The following is a 15799-nucleotide window of genomic DNA, read 5'->3' as shown; positions in this document are numbered from 1 at the left end:
TTTATCTAGTCATCTGATGCATAAGTAGATCCATATTCTATTTTCTAAGATGATAGCTTAGATTTTTTTTCTTGGTTTTCAGTGAAATCAATTCTGTACCTTCTATATCATATCATAAGAACCAGATGGTCACTGCTTTCTTTGTAATGGATCTCCATACTTCCAGGGTTAATGTTCACCCCTTTTATAAGAAATGACTGTCTACAGTAAAAGCTATATCATATATAAGTAACTTAATAAAACAACAACTGAAAAATCTTCTCAGGGAATTCGTAGTCTACGATAAATATCATACACACATATGCATATACACATGCATGTATACCACTCATTTTCATGAATATTTCCCAAATAATTCCACCTACAAGAGTCTCTTTTTTAAAAACACGTAATTCTTAACACCTATCAGGCAGTGTGTTAAAACAGATCTTTTCAGTCAAAGTTCGTTAAATTCCAGATCTGCCATTTAGTAACATAAACAAATCATTTAACTATTTTCATCCTAGTTTCCTCAGATATAAAATAGGAAAAGAGTACTTATTGAAGGTAAATAACACGTGTAAAGAGCCTAGTAGACTGCCACATAGTTGTTATTAAATATTTCCTTTGTTTCTTGTGAAGGCTGACAAAATTGCTTAATTAATTAAAATTAATTAAAATTATAAAGATATACCAATGAAATTACTAAAAGACACCTTTTCCCACATAATTCTATTTTGTAATTGTTGTTACGTTCTCTGGGTTGTTCACTAAAACCATCTCAGGGCAAAATGAGGTGATATTCCTAGAATCTTGCAAAATACTTCAGAGCTAAGCCCAGTTGGTTCATTTTTATATAACTAATGCCTCTTCCATTATTTTAGTTTGGCAGATTGTCATCCACAGCCAACTCATACGGGAAGATGCGCTTCCACTGTCACCTGGCTGTGGTGTGTGCTGTCAGGATGAGGCTCAGACACTGCCTCTGTAGTTACTGAAATCCATCAGCAGCTGACTGGCCTGAGTACTCCACCTTTGCAGTTCGAGGAGTCTCATCTCACACACAGAATAAATGAGCGAAGGAAAGTAGTAAGCTCAGGTTAGGTGCCTGGGGCAGTGGTCTAGCTGGCTGCTTCCTCGGTGGAAAATTTAATTAGCTCCATTATATGCCAACCCTGAAATCCTTGAAAAGGTAACACCAAAAAATATGTAATTTGAAAGGCAGTAATACTTGAAAACTACACATCGTTGAGTCTTTTTACTTATTGGAGCCAGAAATGTAAAATCTTTGTATGTGTCAGGAATGACAAATTTTTTTTTACAAACATTAAACAGGATTTCATGAAGCACTCACATGTATTTCAGAGAACACTTAGAACTTCTGAATCTGTACACAACTTAAAAAAAAAAAAAGACAGACTTTGAATAGAATAACACACTTTGTTATTAATGTCACTCTGTGGACAAACTGCACGCTAAAGTCTGCTGTTTAATAATTAGCAATTTTCATTAAAGACCTCCTAGAGCTAGTTAGATTCTGAGAGTAGTTTCCAATCTCACTGTAGTAAGAAGAAAGTTTTTCTAAATGATGAATTAACCTGAATAGTATTGAGGATCTTTGGTAATCTTCTCTTTCAAACATGAAACTATTTGGTGTATTCTGAGGGCTCTGTGCTGCCATTAAGTCTTCTGGAGAAGAAGGTCCTAGTGACCTGCTGTCATTCAGGATTTCACCAGGGCCTCTGGCCTTCCCACCCTAAAACTTACATTCTCTTCTCCTTTTGACTCTGTAATCTTGTCATGTATAGATTGTATTTATTTCATTTGCTTTTGAAGCAAATGAACCCACCCATACAAGTGGGTTTTATACATAAACCTATAGTCTTGAAAGGTTGTTTAAGTTAAATTCATGACTTAAACTGTGGAAATTGACTTGTCTTCTTTTCTCACTGAATCAGCAAAGCCCTGTCTGTACCATTGTGATTTCTTATCCTGGCCTCTGACAAATCTTTTTATTTTAAAATCCTAAATGACTGTAGCAGGACTTCTCCTCCAGTAGACTGAAGAAAACCACAGGACAAATTATCCCTCTAGGAGAGCATGAAAACTAGTTTTGCAGACAGATTAGGACAATTGCTGCAAGAATACTGTTATTTCATGAGGAAAGCTTGTAAGACATTCTATGAGGATCTTTGAGGTCCAAGAGCTATATTCCCTAAGATGCCTGACTTTTTGCTATTAGCCAAATCACAGGCCACACAAGCAAGGGGCACAGACAAGCCAAGCAAATGGTAGGAAATTTTGTTTGAGGCCTATGCAGTGCCTCAGGCCTACTCATAGAGAATAACTGCACAATTTCATGTCTCCAAAAAGTATTATAAGTCCTCTTACCAGGCTTAGTTTAATGAAAAATCCTCCAAGGGAAGAATTCAGAAGAATTCCCTTTGTGGAAACAAAGCATATTTGAGTAGGGTAATGTACCAGTTTGGGATCTCTGTGTTCAATTTCTTGAACAAGGTTTTCTGAACTTCACAAGTGTACCTGTGCAAGCGAGAATGTTATTTTACTCTAAAGGCCTGGTAGCGTAAACCAATCAGACTATAAAACTCTGGTCCAAAAATTCTCTTACCATTACAAATCACTTTCATCAACTGAAAAGGCTTCTAAGTAGATGTAACTTGAAATGTTTGCCATAAAACGAGCTATTTTTCCTAACATCTGGTAACACTCCTCTCTGATTTGGATGAAGTGTTCTTGGATCAAGGTATCAACTGAGAAATGAAATGGCTTCTAAGGCCCTGAAACCTTCTAAGGTTATATGTAAATATTTGCATGCAAGTACATATAAGCAGCTTCCTGTTGCCTTCTTTCCATAAAAGTGGATGAGGTTAAAAAAAATAAAGATGATCTTGATCCAAATTAAAGGCCTGTGATCTATATAAATTGGAAGTCTGTTCTCCTACCATCGTAAATAGGAATATAGCCATCCTTCTCATGGTAGTGACTTGTGCTTATTCTTACAATACTGATATGGTTTCAAAGTAACTGAACTTATGGGTCTATTAATGTCACAATAAGATCTTCAATATTGTCTATGTTCAAAAGTAAATCAGACATAGTTCATAAGTTCTGCCTCTTTTTTTTTGAGGATCTACATGAATATAGAGATGGTGCTCAGTGTTGGCTCTAACTGCAAGATGTATTTTGCAAATAATCCAAATTAAGACCGTCTAAATAGAGTCCTTCTCAATATTATCATTTGACAGATCTTAGTTCATTTTATTGTAATGTCACTTTTGTGCTTTGTAGTATGTAATCTGTGATTTCAGTTAAGCTACAGTACAAATCTGTCCAGTTCTAAGAATGTTCTCAGACAAAAGGCTTGGTCCTAGTTCGACATGTGTCTGCAAGCCTTTGCTGTGGAAAAGGATTATAACAACAATAAAAGGTATGTTCTTTTTCCTCATAAAATGTCAAAATTTTGTTCATGTATACATAAAATGGCTGGATCTTTTTACAAAACTCGAAGTTAAATACCTGTGATAAAAGTCCTCAACAACTACATCAGGGTGGAATGTTTGCTGGCAAATCTTTGTTCAAATCTTACTGTAATTATTGATAGTTAAGAGGAATATCCAAGAAAGACATGCTAATTATTCCTTCTTTTAATTTTGTAAGTTCCTCATCTACGTTATGTCAGAACACCAGAATGTCTTGTACTATACTACTCTAACTCTCCACATTCTGGAGACAAGACCTTCGTCAGAAATGTGTTTTGCATGAGGTTGCTAACTCCCACTGGTGTAGATCCCATACCCGTGCACCTGGGCTGTCACCTGGGGAAAGCATAGATAGCTCCCCAACCCCTGTGTGAACTGCCATGGCAACTATAGTCGCTGGGACTCCTGTGGAGAGAAAAGCCTGGTGTTGCCTGGAAAAATATATTTCCTGTCCTATAACCTTCTAGGTAAACTGGTGCCAAGGGTAGCCTATGATATTCTTGTAAGTCTCAATGTTTACCTGAACTTAAAGACCCCTGGTGGATGTAGCACCTACACAAAAGTAGTGCTTGAAAGGCAAATGTGTGTGGTCTGGCTCCAAGTATAATAACAGCTTGTAATAATTGCTGATATCTATTGTGTGCTTCCTATGTGTTGGCGCTGTTCTAAACAGTTGACATAAGTTAACTCACAGCAATCCTGTGAGGTGAGTACTATTATTATCTCCATTTTAAAGATGAGGAAACAAAGGAACCAGAAGGTTTGGTAGCTATCTCAAGGCGACCCAGCTATTAAATGGTAGAGTTGGAATTGGAGCCAAGGCAGTGTTGTTCAAGTACCTGGTACTTTTACCCATTACACAACCCTGCCTCTCAGTAATATGTCACTTCCAATGTGTATTTATTTTCAGATATTGTACAGTTGAAGAAGGTGCACCAACATTAATACAATGTCTAAAATTTAAAAAAATGACTATTCAATAACTGTTTTTAGAAAGGTTATAGAATTTTTGCATGCATGTTGGTACTAAGAAAAATGAGGGTATCTTACTTGCCCCAATGTATTTTGTTAGGATGATGGTTTGATAGTGTTTATACTCCATTATTTTCCAAGCAGCATTTTTTTGAAATAGTAAATAGAAATACTCAGTCATCCTTATAAGCCCCAGTTTGAAGACTTTCAGATTAAAGATATTTTCTAACAAAACCTTTTAAAATTTTAAAATGTAGAGCTCAGTAAACATATCAATAAGGCAAAGATAAACCATAAACAAATCATATTATAGTTTCTAGGACGTGGAATTGTATAACATTTACTTCATCTTTAAAATGTGTCATACTGTAAACACAAAGCAAACTTTTTTTCTGATTCTCAAACAAAATTAAATAAATTTGTTTGCCTTGGTTTTGCAGTAGAAACCAGGATTTTGTCCCCAGATCCTGGAGTTTCTAGTTAACCTGCACTTAGTTTTAAAATGCTCAGTTAAAGTATTTGGAAATAAGGTCAACATAGGTAACGTTAAAGGGCATTACATATGTGTGTTGGTAGATAACAAGTGACAGCTTAAATATTTCTTAAAAGTAAAGACTGTTATAGTCTTCCTAACTTATGATTGATCTAATAATGGTAGTTGTACACCATAGGAAATATTTAAATACACATTTGTTAGCAAAAATACATCATCTAATTCAACATGTTTTTAGTATCCACCTTGAACTTTTCTTGAGGACCTAGTTTTATCCAGATACTTGCTTAACACATACTTTTGTTTCTGAACAGATTTTTAGAAGAATGGCCTGTATTGAAAACATTCTCCTTTTTAGGTTGCATTCAAAAATGTTAAAGAGCCAGGCTGGCTTAATGGGAAAATCAAATAAGGGGCTTTGTTAAGGCTAGTCAAAATGGAGTTATACATCCAAATTGAAATTGTCAAGCTTATAATTAAATTGAGAAGGTGGCACCTTCTTTGAATATGAAGAGTTATTCCAGTGGGCCACTGATAGGATTCATCTTGTAAATTTGTCCTTTGCCAGCTCTCCATTAGATCATGACAACAGAAAAGGACAACTTAAGTTGAAAGGGGGAAAATCAATGTATGGAATAACTAAAGAAATTTAACACTGCTGAAAGGGCCATACGTGAAATGAAATATGACATTTATTCAGTTGTAATATATTGTCCTGTCAAAAAGCATTTTCAGATCTTACTGTTTTCTAAAGCACATATTCCAGGCCAAAAACATTTTATGTAGATGAAATAATAAAAAACATAACACCAATTCAGGTGGCTACTCAGAATGCTTTTTAATTCTATTTGAAATGGCCTATTTTAGAAATACTATTGGTAATGTTAGTGATTAGCTATCCTATAGTCATGTTGGCTTAAAGGCAGATGATTAGCTGAAGAACTCATTTTCTATAACAATTATACCCCAGCTACTAGTTACACAGATTCTTTACTAAGTAGGGCTAGCAGGAGGGGCTGGGTTTGGCATGGTTCTCTGACCCTCTGTGTTTCAACCTGTGCTGTTCTTCTCTCCAGCATCAGGCAGCGCTCTGAGTTCTGCCCTCTTCACAGACATCTACTGATAATACTCAACCTGACATCTTAATGACGTTGCAAGAACTCTGTGCTGAGAGTAAGAAAGCACCGTTGTTGGTCCTAGATCGTACACTCATCTCTTGCATGACCGTAGGTAAGGAAAAACTAGGTTGTGTGAAGCTAAAAATCCAAATAGCATCGGTTCTCCAATCCATGTAAGGACTTCCATTTCATAGACCTTTTCACGTTCCTCAGTACTATTTTTCAACCTGTCTTGATCATCATCATTCTACCATTTTAACCCCTCTAGTTGCAGTAGTAAACATTTCTTAGCTTGCTTCTGTCTGCTACAAACAACCAGTAGAAGACAGATGTCCATGTTCCCAGCACTGATCCATAGGTTACTGTCTCTTAGAGAATCCCCTCACTGGCCAGATGGGTTTCTAGATAAATTGGTGGCCACCAACCTGAAGGTGACAGACAATGCTTTTGTGTCTTTAGCCAATTACTGCACCCATTCTACCCAAACACTGTTTCAAACTTCCACTCTCATCAAACCTTTGTCACCTCACATTCTCACTTGTTCTGCAGATTACTTCACTTAAAATATAAAACAAACAAGAATGCAAACAAACAAAAAAACAGTAACGAAAACAGAAGCAGCAAAATGAAACTGCCTGAACTTGTCCTTAATTCTTGTCCATTTTTATTAAAATGAAAGTTATCTCTTTTTCTCTCTGTAAATGATACTTCTAATTATACCCTAGATTCTATTCCTTCTCTGCCTTCTTGGAGATTTTGCACAATTACTAATTATTTTCTACCAATGCATCTTCCTTCTATTCCTTTCTATTGGCTTTTTCACTGTAGTATTTGTTTATTTTTTATATTTTTATTGAAGTATAGTTGATTTACAATGTTAGTTTCAGGTGTACAACACAGTGATATAGATCATAATACATTTAAAGCTTTTATAAAATATTGGCTATATTCCCTGTGCTGTACATTACATCCTGTGTCTTATTTATTCATACATAGCAGTTTGTATCTCTTAATCCCATACCCCTATCTTGTGTCTCCCCACTGTTAATCACTAGTTTATTCTCTATATCTGTGAGTCTATTTCTGTTTTGTTATACTGACTGTTTGTCTTTCTCTGTCTGACTTACTTCACTAAGCATAATATGGTACAGGTCCATCCATGTTATTGCAAATGGCAAAATTTCATTCTTTTTTATGGCTGAGTAATGTTCTGTTTTCCTGACACACACACACACACACACACCCCACATCTACTTTATCCATTTATCTTTTGATAGATGTTTAGTTGCTTCCATTTCTTGGCTACTGTAAATAATGCTGCTATGAACATTGGGCTGCATATATCTTTTCAAATTAATGTTTTCATTTTCTTTGGATATATACCCAGGAGTGGAACTGCTGGATCATGTAGTAGTTCTATTTTTAATTTTTTGAGGAGCCTCCATACTGTTTTCCACAAACCAATTTACATTCCCAATAACACTGAACTAGGGTTCTCTTTCTCTACATACTCACCAACATTTATCATTTCTTGTCTTTTTGATGGTAGCCATTCTGACCGATGTGAGGGGATATCTCATTGTGGTCTTGATTTGCATTTCCCTGATGATTAGAAATGTTGAGCATCTTTTCATGTGCCTGTTTGCCATTGGTATATCTTCTTTGTAAAAATGTCTATTCAGATCTTCTGCCCATTTTTTAATATGGATTGTTCGTTTTTTGGATACTGAGCTGTATGAGATGTTTATTTGTTTTGGAAACTAACCTCTTATATGACATATCATTTGCAGATATCTTCTCCAATTCAGTAGGTTGTGTTTTCATTTTATTGTTGGCTTCCTTTACTGTGCAAAAGCTTTTAAGTTTGATTAGGTCCCATTTGTTTATTTTTGCTTTTGTTTATCTTGCCTGAGGACACAGATCCAGAAAAATACGTCTAAGGCTTATGTCAAAAAGTATACTGCCTATGTCTTGTTTTAGGAGTTTTACGGTTTCAGGTCTTCTGTTAGGTCTTTAATCCATTTTGAATTTATTTCTGTATATGGTGTGAGAAAATGTTATAATTTCATACTTTAAAAAAATTTTTATTTTATATTGAAATATAGTTGATTTACAATGTTGTTAGTTTCAGGTGTACAGCAAAAGTGATTCAGTTATACATATATGTATATCTATTCTTTTTCAGATTCTTTTCCCATATAGGTTATTACAGAGTATTGAGTAGAGTTCCCTGTGCTATACAGTAGGTGCTTGTTGATTATTTATTTTATATATAGTAGTGTGCATATATTTATCCCAACCTCCTAATTTATCCCTTCCCCACCACCTTTCCCCTTTGGTAACCATAAGTTTGTTTTCTAGGTCTGTGAGTCTGTTTCTGTTTTTGCAATTTCATGCTTTTACATGTAGCTGTCCAGTTTTCCCAGCACCACTTCTTGAAGAGACTTTTCTTTCCCTGTTGTATATTTTTGCCTCCGTTGTCATAGATTAATTGACCATAAGTTCGTGAGTTTATTTTTGGGCTCTCTATTCTGTTCTATTGATCTATGTGTCTGTTTTTCTGCCAGTACCACACTGTTTTGACTGCTGTAGCTTTGTAGTATAGTCTGAAGTCAGGAAGCATGATAACTTGCAGCTTTCTTCTTTTGTCTCAAGATTGCTTTGGCTATTTGAGGTCTTTTGTAGTTCCAAATAAATTTCAGGATTATTTGTTCTAGCTCTGTGCAAAATGTTGTGGGTATTTTGATAGGGATTGTATTAAATCTGTAGATTGCTTTGGGTAGTATGGATATTTTTAACAATATTCATTTTTCCAATTCATAAACATGGGATCTTTCCATTTATTTATATCATCTTCAGTTTCTTTCACCAATGTCTTATAGTTTTCAGAATATAGATCTTTCACCTCTTTGGTTAAATTTATTCCTAAGTATTTTATACTTTTTGATGTGATTGTAAATGGGATTGTTTTCTTGACTTCTCTTTCTGATAGCTCATTATTTGTATATAGAAAACCAACAGATTTCTGTATATTAATCTTGTATCCTACAACTTTACTGAAATCATTTTTTTTGTTCTAACAGCTTTTTGGTGGAGACTTTAGGGTTTTCTATATATCATGTCATCTGCAAATAGTGACGCTTTTACTTCTTCCCTTCCAATTTGGATGCCTTTTATTTCTTTTCTTCTCTGATTGCTGTGGCCAGGACTTCAATACTGTGTTGAATAAAAGTGGTGATAGTATGCATCCTTGTCTTGTTCCTGATCTTAGAGGAAATGCTTTCAGTTTTTCACCACTTAGTATAGCGTTAGCTGTGGGTTTGTCATAAATGCCCTTTATTATGTTGAGGTATGTTCACTCTCTACCCACTTTGTGGAGAGTTTTTAACATGAATGAATGTAGAATTTTGTCAAAAGCTTTTTATGCATCATGTGATTTTTTTATGGTTCCTTTTGTTATCCACACTGATTTGTGGATATTGAAACATCCTTGCATCCTTAGAATAAATCCCCCTTGATCATGATGTATGATCCTTTTAATATATTGTTGGATTTGATTTGCTAATATTTTGTTGAGGATTTTTGCATTATGTTCATCAGTGAGACTGGCCTGTAATTTTCTTTTTAGTGATATCTTTGTCTGATTTTGATATCAAGCTAATGTTGTCCTCATAGAATGAGTTTGAAAGCATTCTTTCCTCTAAGAAAGATACGTGTTAACTCTTCTCTAAAAGTTTGGTAGAATTCACTTGTAAAACCATATGGTCCTGGACTTTTGTTTGTTGGGATTTTCTTCTTTTTTTTTTCCTGATTCCATTTCATTACTAATAATTGCTGTGTTCATGCTTTCTATTTCTTCCTGATTCAGTCTTGTGAGACTGCACATGTCTAGGAATTTGTCTGTTTCTTCTAGGTTGTCCATTTTATTGGCATATAGTTGTTCTTAGTGATCTCATATGATCCTCTGTTTTTCTGTGGTGTCGGTCATAACTTCTCCTTTTCCATTTCTCATTTTACTGATTTGGGACCTCACTCTATTTTTCTTGATGAGTCTGACTAAAGGTTTACCAATTTTGTTTATTTTTTAAAGAATCAGCTCTTAGTTTCATTGATCTTTTTTAATATTCTCTATTTCATTTATTTCTCCTCTGAGCTTCATGATTTCTTTACTTCTACCACCTTTGGGTTTTGTTTTTTTCTTCTTTTTCTTGTTCCTTTAGTTGTAAGGTTAGGTTTTTTATTGGAGACTTTTCTTGTTTCCTGAATTGGTCTTGTATCACTGTAAACTTTCCTCTTAGAACTGCTTTTGCTGCATCCCATAGATTTTGTATCATTGTGTTTTACTTTTATTTCTCTCCAGGTATTTTTCGACCTCTCTTTGATTTCTTCAGTGATCCATTGGTTGTTTAGTAGCAGATTGTTTAGCCTCCCCATGTTTGTGTTTTTTTGCAGTTTTTTTTTTTTTTTCTTGTCATTGATTTCTAGTCTCATAGAGCTTTGGTTGGAAAAGATGCTTGATATGATTTCAATTTTCTTAAAATCTTTTTGGGATATAGGGCTAGAGCCGGAGGGGCTGGAGCCTGAGCCAGGTGCACACTGTGGCTTCTCCTATGCTCAATGGCCATCACAGCCCTGTTGGGGTTGGAAGTGAGACCCAAGGAGCTGGAGCTGAGGCCCTGAGAGAGCTGGGTTTCTCCTGGGTGTGGTGGCAGTCTCTGACTTGGTTTCAGATGTGGCCGGGGCCTAGGGGCTTGAGGCTACACTTCTGTGCGTGTTTCATTTTTCCCTGTGTGTATTCCTTGGCTGGAGACTGGATCATGTTTGGAGAGGTTGATGCCACACCACTGAGCTGGCCCCACCCCTCCCAAGTGGGCAAGAGACACATGCTCCTGTGATGGTGGTTTCTGCCTGGAGCTATCATTGCTCCCACCAAAGTGTGTGCAGGGACAGATGAGAGAGTTGGGAGTAGCTGCCTCCATTCTCTCCAAGTTTGTGCACTCTTGTTGGCAATGGTTGCCTTGCACTAGTGGGGAGCAGCACTGAAGCAAGAGGGTCTGGAGTAGGAACCTGGTGTAGGCTGAGGGGCCCAGAGCCCCAGGCAGTTTTAAATTTGCTGTGTCTGTGCTGTGACTGAGAATAAGCAAGTCTGTGTGTGTATTCTTCAAGAGTAGAGTCTTGGTTTCTTACAGCCCTCCAGTAATCAATCCCCACTGGTTTTCAAACCAGCTAAGGGGGCTCATCTTGCCAGTGTCAAATCCCAGGGATGGGGTGCCTAATATGTGGCTTGAACCATGTTTTCCCCTGGGAAGATCCCCTAGTCTGTGATATCCCTCCTCTTCTTTGCCTCCCACTAGGGATGTGTCTCTCAACCAGATCACTTCTCCTCCCTTCCTACCAGACTCCATGTGGATCTTTCTTTATAGCTTTGGTTGTAGAAGAAGAGCAGTTCTACTAGGCCCCAGGTTAATTTCATCAAGAGTTGCTGTACATGTAGTTGTAGTTTTGATGTGTTTTTGAGGGGAGGTGAGCCCAGTATCCTCCTACTCCTCCATCTTGATCTCTCTCCACCTTCACTGTAGTATTTAAATGTTCATGAAACCCTATCTTAAAATATAGCCAGACTTTTTGAAAGGTTTTCTATACTCCCTGACAATATTTTCTTCACTTCTCACTTATTCTCAAGCAGTCAAACTCTTAGTACGTTTTCCCTTTTTTTCTACTAGATACTGATAGATATATACACATAAATATATACAGTTTAATATATAATTAAAATATATAATATCTAACATTACATATGTGTTAAATATATAACACATGTTAAGTAATTTAATGTGTAATCTTGTATATTTGGTTTCTTTCAATCATTTCATTTATAAGATCAATTAATTCTCATTCTGCTATACTATTGCATTACATAAAGAGTATATAGTTTATTTAGCCATTTTTCTGTTGATGGACTTTTACATATTTGGGGGCTATTATGAATAGCAATTTATAACTATTCTGGCATGTATATTTTAGTGAACAAATATATGAAATTTTGTTGGGTAGATACCTGAGAGTGCAATTGCAGAGTTATAAAAATGCATATCCACAGATTTCCAAAGTGCTGTTGCAAATTTACACTCCCACCAGCAATATATGAGAGTTCCAGTTGCAACACATGTTCACCTATGCCTTTTTCCCCATCTTTTTCACATTAGCCATTTTGTCAGGTTTATATTTAAGATTTTAATTGGCACTTCCCTGATAACTAATGAAGCTGAGCATATTCTTATATGTTTATACTAACCTGCATCTAGAGATGTTGCAAAATGCACTTAATAATTCTTAAATATTTTTCCAGATTTTTGTATTTTCTTAGTATACAAAGCATGTCATCTATGAATACTGACAATTATATTTCTTTTTTTTTTATTTTCTCTTTTTTTCCCTTGTATTATTACACTAGGTAGAAATACCAGTACAGAAGTGGTGATACCAGGTATTATTTTATTCATCTTCCATCTCAGAGAATGTTTTCAATATTTAAGCATTGATTTCTTAGTTACCTCATGGACTAGATACTTATTTTTTTGAATTTTCTGGTAAGAGAGGATTTACTAGTTTTCTTTTTATTTTCTACCTAAAATACTATTGTAATTAGAGAACATGCTCTGAATGATTTCAAAAATGTACTATTATTTGTTGAGGCTTTCTTTATGACCCAACATGTGGTCAAATTTGATATGTGTTAGGAATACAGGAAAGTAAACTTTAATATTGTTATATCAGTGTTGTTTTATATCAGGTAGTTTCCTTAAGCCTCTTCTCAGTCAAGCCAATCCCCATCCCAGGTTTCAGGCAACAACTGATCTTTGTATCACTATAGATTAGATGTACCTTTTCTAGAGATGCATACAAATGAAATTCTACAGCATGTACTTTTTGTGTGTTTTACAAGTACAATGCTGAGGGAAAGCAAGCTTCACCCATGTTACTGCATGTATCAGTAGTTTATTATGTTTATTGTTGAGGAGTATTAAATTTTATATGTATACCAAAACTTACTAATCCAATCATCTGTTGACTAGCATTTTTTTTTTACAATTTTTATTATTATGAAAAAAGATGCTATGGCCATTCTTGTACAATTATTTTGTAGTATGTTTTTATTTATAAGAAACTATCAAAATGTTGACCAAAGTTATGTTACCATTTTAAATTACCACCAGCAATAATATTAAATTATAATTGCTCTACATCCTAGGCCATATTTGGTATTTTTGATCCTTTTAAATTTTAGACATTCTAGTGAGTATGAAGTGAAATGTTACTGTGGCTTTTCTCTGATTGTTAATGATGTCAAGGATATATTAGAGTACTTAATGAATATTCACACATCTTCTTTACCTGTTAAATATTTTGCTTCATTTTTTGGATTACCATCTTTCTAAGTTTTCTTTATATATTCTGGATACAAGTCCTTTGTATATTTTCTTCCAGTCTGATTTTTCTTTTCAGGTTCTTGTCTGAGTCTCTTGAGAAGTGCAAGTTTTTAAATTTGATGAAATATTTATCAACGATTTTCTTTTATGATTTAGATGTTTGTAGTTTTATGTTTAAGCCTAGGGCCAACTTTGTATTGATTTCTGTTTATGGAGTGATGTACAGTACATTTATTTCTTATTGATAACCAACCACTTTTCAAGCACCATTTGGTGAAAATACTCTTTTCCTTTAAATTATCTTGGACTCACACAGTCAAAATTAAATTGATCATCATATGTGGGTAAGTCAAGTCCATTTCTGGACTTTCAATTCTGTTCCATATCTATGTTTTTATCTCTCTATCTTAAATACTATATAACTTTGTTTGGAAGTAAAATATATTGAATATAAACTTGTTCTTCTAAACGATTTGATTATTTATTTTAGGTCATTTGAATTGCTATATGATTTATAAAATTAATTAGTTTGGTAAGTAAGTAAGTCCTACAAAATGCCTACTGGGATATTGATGGGGATTATGTTTAGTATAGTATATGGATCAAGCTGGATAGAAATGACAACTTAGCAACATTGACTCAATCTATGAAGAGAGTTTGTTGTTTTCGGTTTAAACGTCTTGCATATATGACAATAGATTTTTCCCTATTAAATTATTTTTTGATGCTACTGTAAAAGTTATTTTGAAAATGTCATTCTCCAATTTTTCATTGCTGGCATATAATGGATTTTTGTTAGTTTTTTGTATTTTGGTCTTGTTTCTTGCAACATTTCTACAGTCCACAAATTGTCTCTAGGAAGAAATCTGGAGCTGATGTAGGGCTCACCTTGTTTGTTTTCCTTCTCTCAGAGATTATGGTCTTCTGATATTTATTGACCAGTATTTGAAAATAGTTCTAATATATATCTCATTCAGTGTTGTGGTTCCTCAGGTTATGTTTACGACTATCAATCATATTACTCATTTCATTTTACATATTTTTATATTATTATCTATTTTCCTGTCTTGTTTTGGGAGGCTAATGAAATATTTTACATTATTCCATTTTTACTCCCTAGTACCTCCTCAGTTATATATACATTTAGACTACTTTTGATTTGGTTCCTCTGAAGATAAAAACATGCTTCTTTGATTTACTAAGGTTTAATATATATTACTTATACCACACTTCTGTGATGTTAGAATCATAGAAAATTTGAATTCCACCTACTCATGTCATCCTGAATTTCAATTCTAAACATATTATAAACTCAATAGGGAAATTGTAGTATCACTTTGTACAGTAAAATTACCTTGGACTCACCATTCTCCTTCATTTAGTCAATCACCAAGGTCCGTTAGTACAGAAGGAAGGTATTGACAGGATTAAGCTAAACTATTACTACCTTAGAGCAGGTCAATATCTAACTTACTTAGAGCCCCAAAACATATTGCAGTTATCCATTTTGCTCCCCTCTAGTCCATTCTCTACATTAAAACTAAAAATGATCTTAAAAAAAACCAATCAAAAAAACCATTTCTTTTACAGTACACTGATGGATTTTCATTAGACTTATCTTCATTCTAAGCTTTTGTTACAGATCCCAAAGCCTTAAATTATCTTGTCTCTTCCTGCTTTAACCAACTTTATTGCTTTTACATTATGAGGTCCAGCCATACAATGAAACTAAGTAAAATATTTTAGTTTTTAAATATGCCACATATTTCTCCTCACCTCCAAGCCTTTTCACAAGGGAACTCTTCTTCCCTTAGGTGTTACATTAATATCACTTTCTCAGGGAAGCATTCCATGATACCTAGACTAGGCTGGAACACCTTTTTATATGTTGTTGTTATAGCAATTTATATTTCATCTAACATTAGAGTCATCATAAGGCAATGAGGTCCATGGAGAAGAGATAATACTCTCATTTTTACCCTAATTGTTTGACACAGGTTACAGGAAATATTAGACACAAAAATAACTTGAAATATTTATGAGTCCCTGTGTCTTTCATCACAAGAAACTTGAGAAGGAAGTTTGGACGTTGGAGCACAATGATCCAAAAAGTTAAGTTAGTTAGTTAGCAGAAGAAAAGAAATCAATCAATCAATCATAAAGATTAGAGCAGAAATAAGTGAACTAGAGATGAACAATAGAAAAGATCAATGAAAGTAAAAGCTGGTTCTTTGAAAAGACAAACAAAATTGATAAACCTTTAGCCGGATTCAACAAGGAAAAAGGGAGAGGGCTCAAATCAATAAA

The 15799-nt window shown here is 34.7% G+C and overlaps 1 protein-coding gene across 1 annotated transcript in view; it reads right to left on the bottom strand.

Moving 5' to 3' along the window:
* The window catches only part of CTNNA3 (catenin alpha 3), a 1729751-nt gene that overhangs the window by 8493 nt on the left and 1705459 nt on the right, over window positions 1–15799 (bottom strand).

The sequence above is a fragment of the Balaenoptera musculus genome, chromosome 16, assembly GCF_009873245.2.
Source record: "Balaenoptera musculus isolate JJ_BM4_2016_0621 chromosome 16, mBalMus1.pri.v3, whole genome shotgun sequence".
NCBI lineage: Eukaryota > Metazoa > Chordata > Mammalia > Artiodactyla > Balaenopteridae > Balaenoptera > Balaenoptera musculus.
This window is presented reverse-complemented; position numbering and strand designations above follow the sequence as displayed.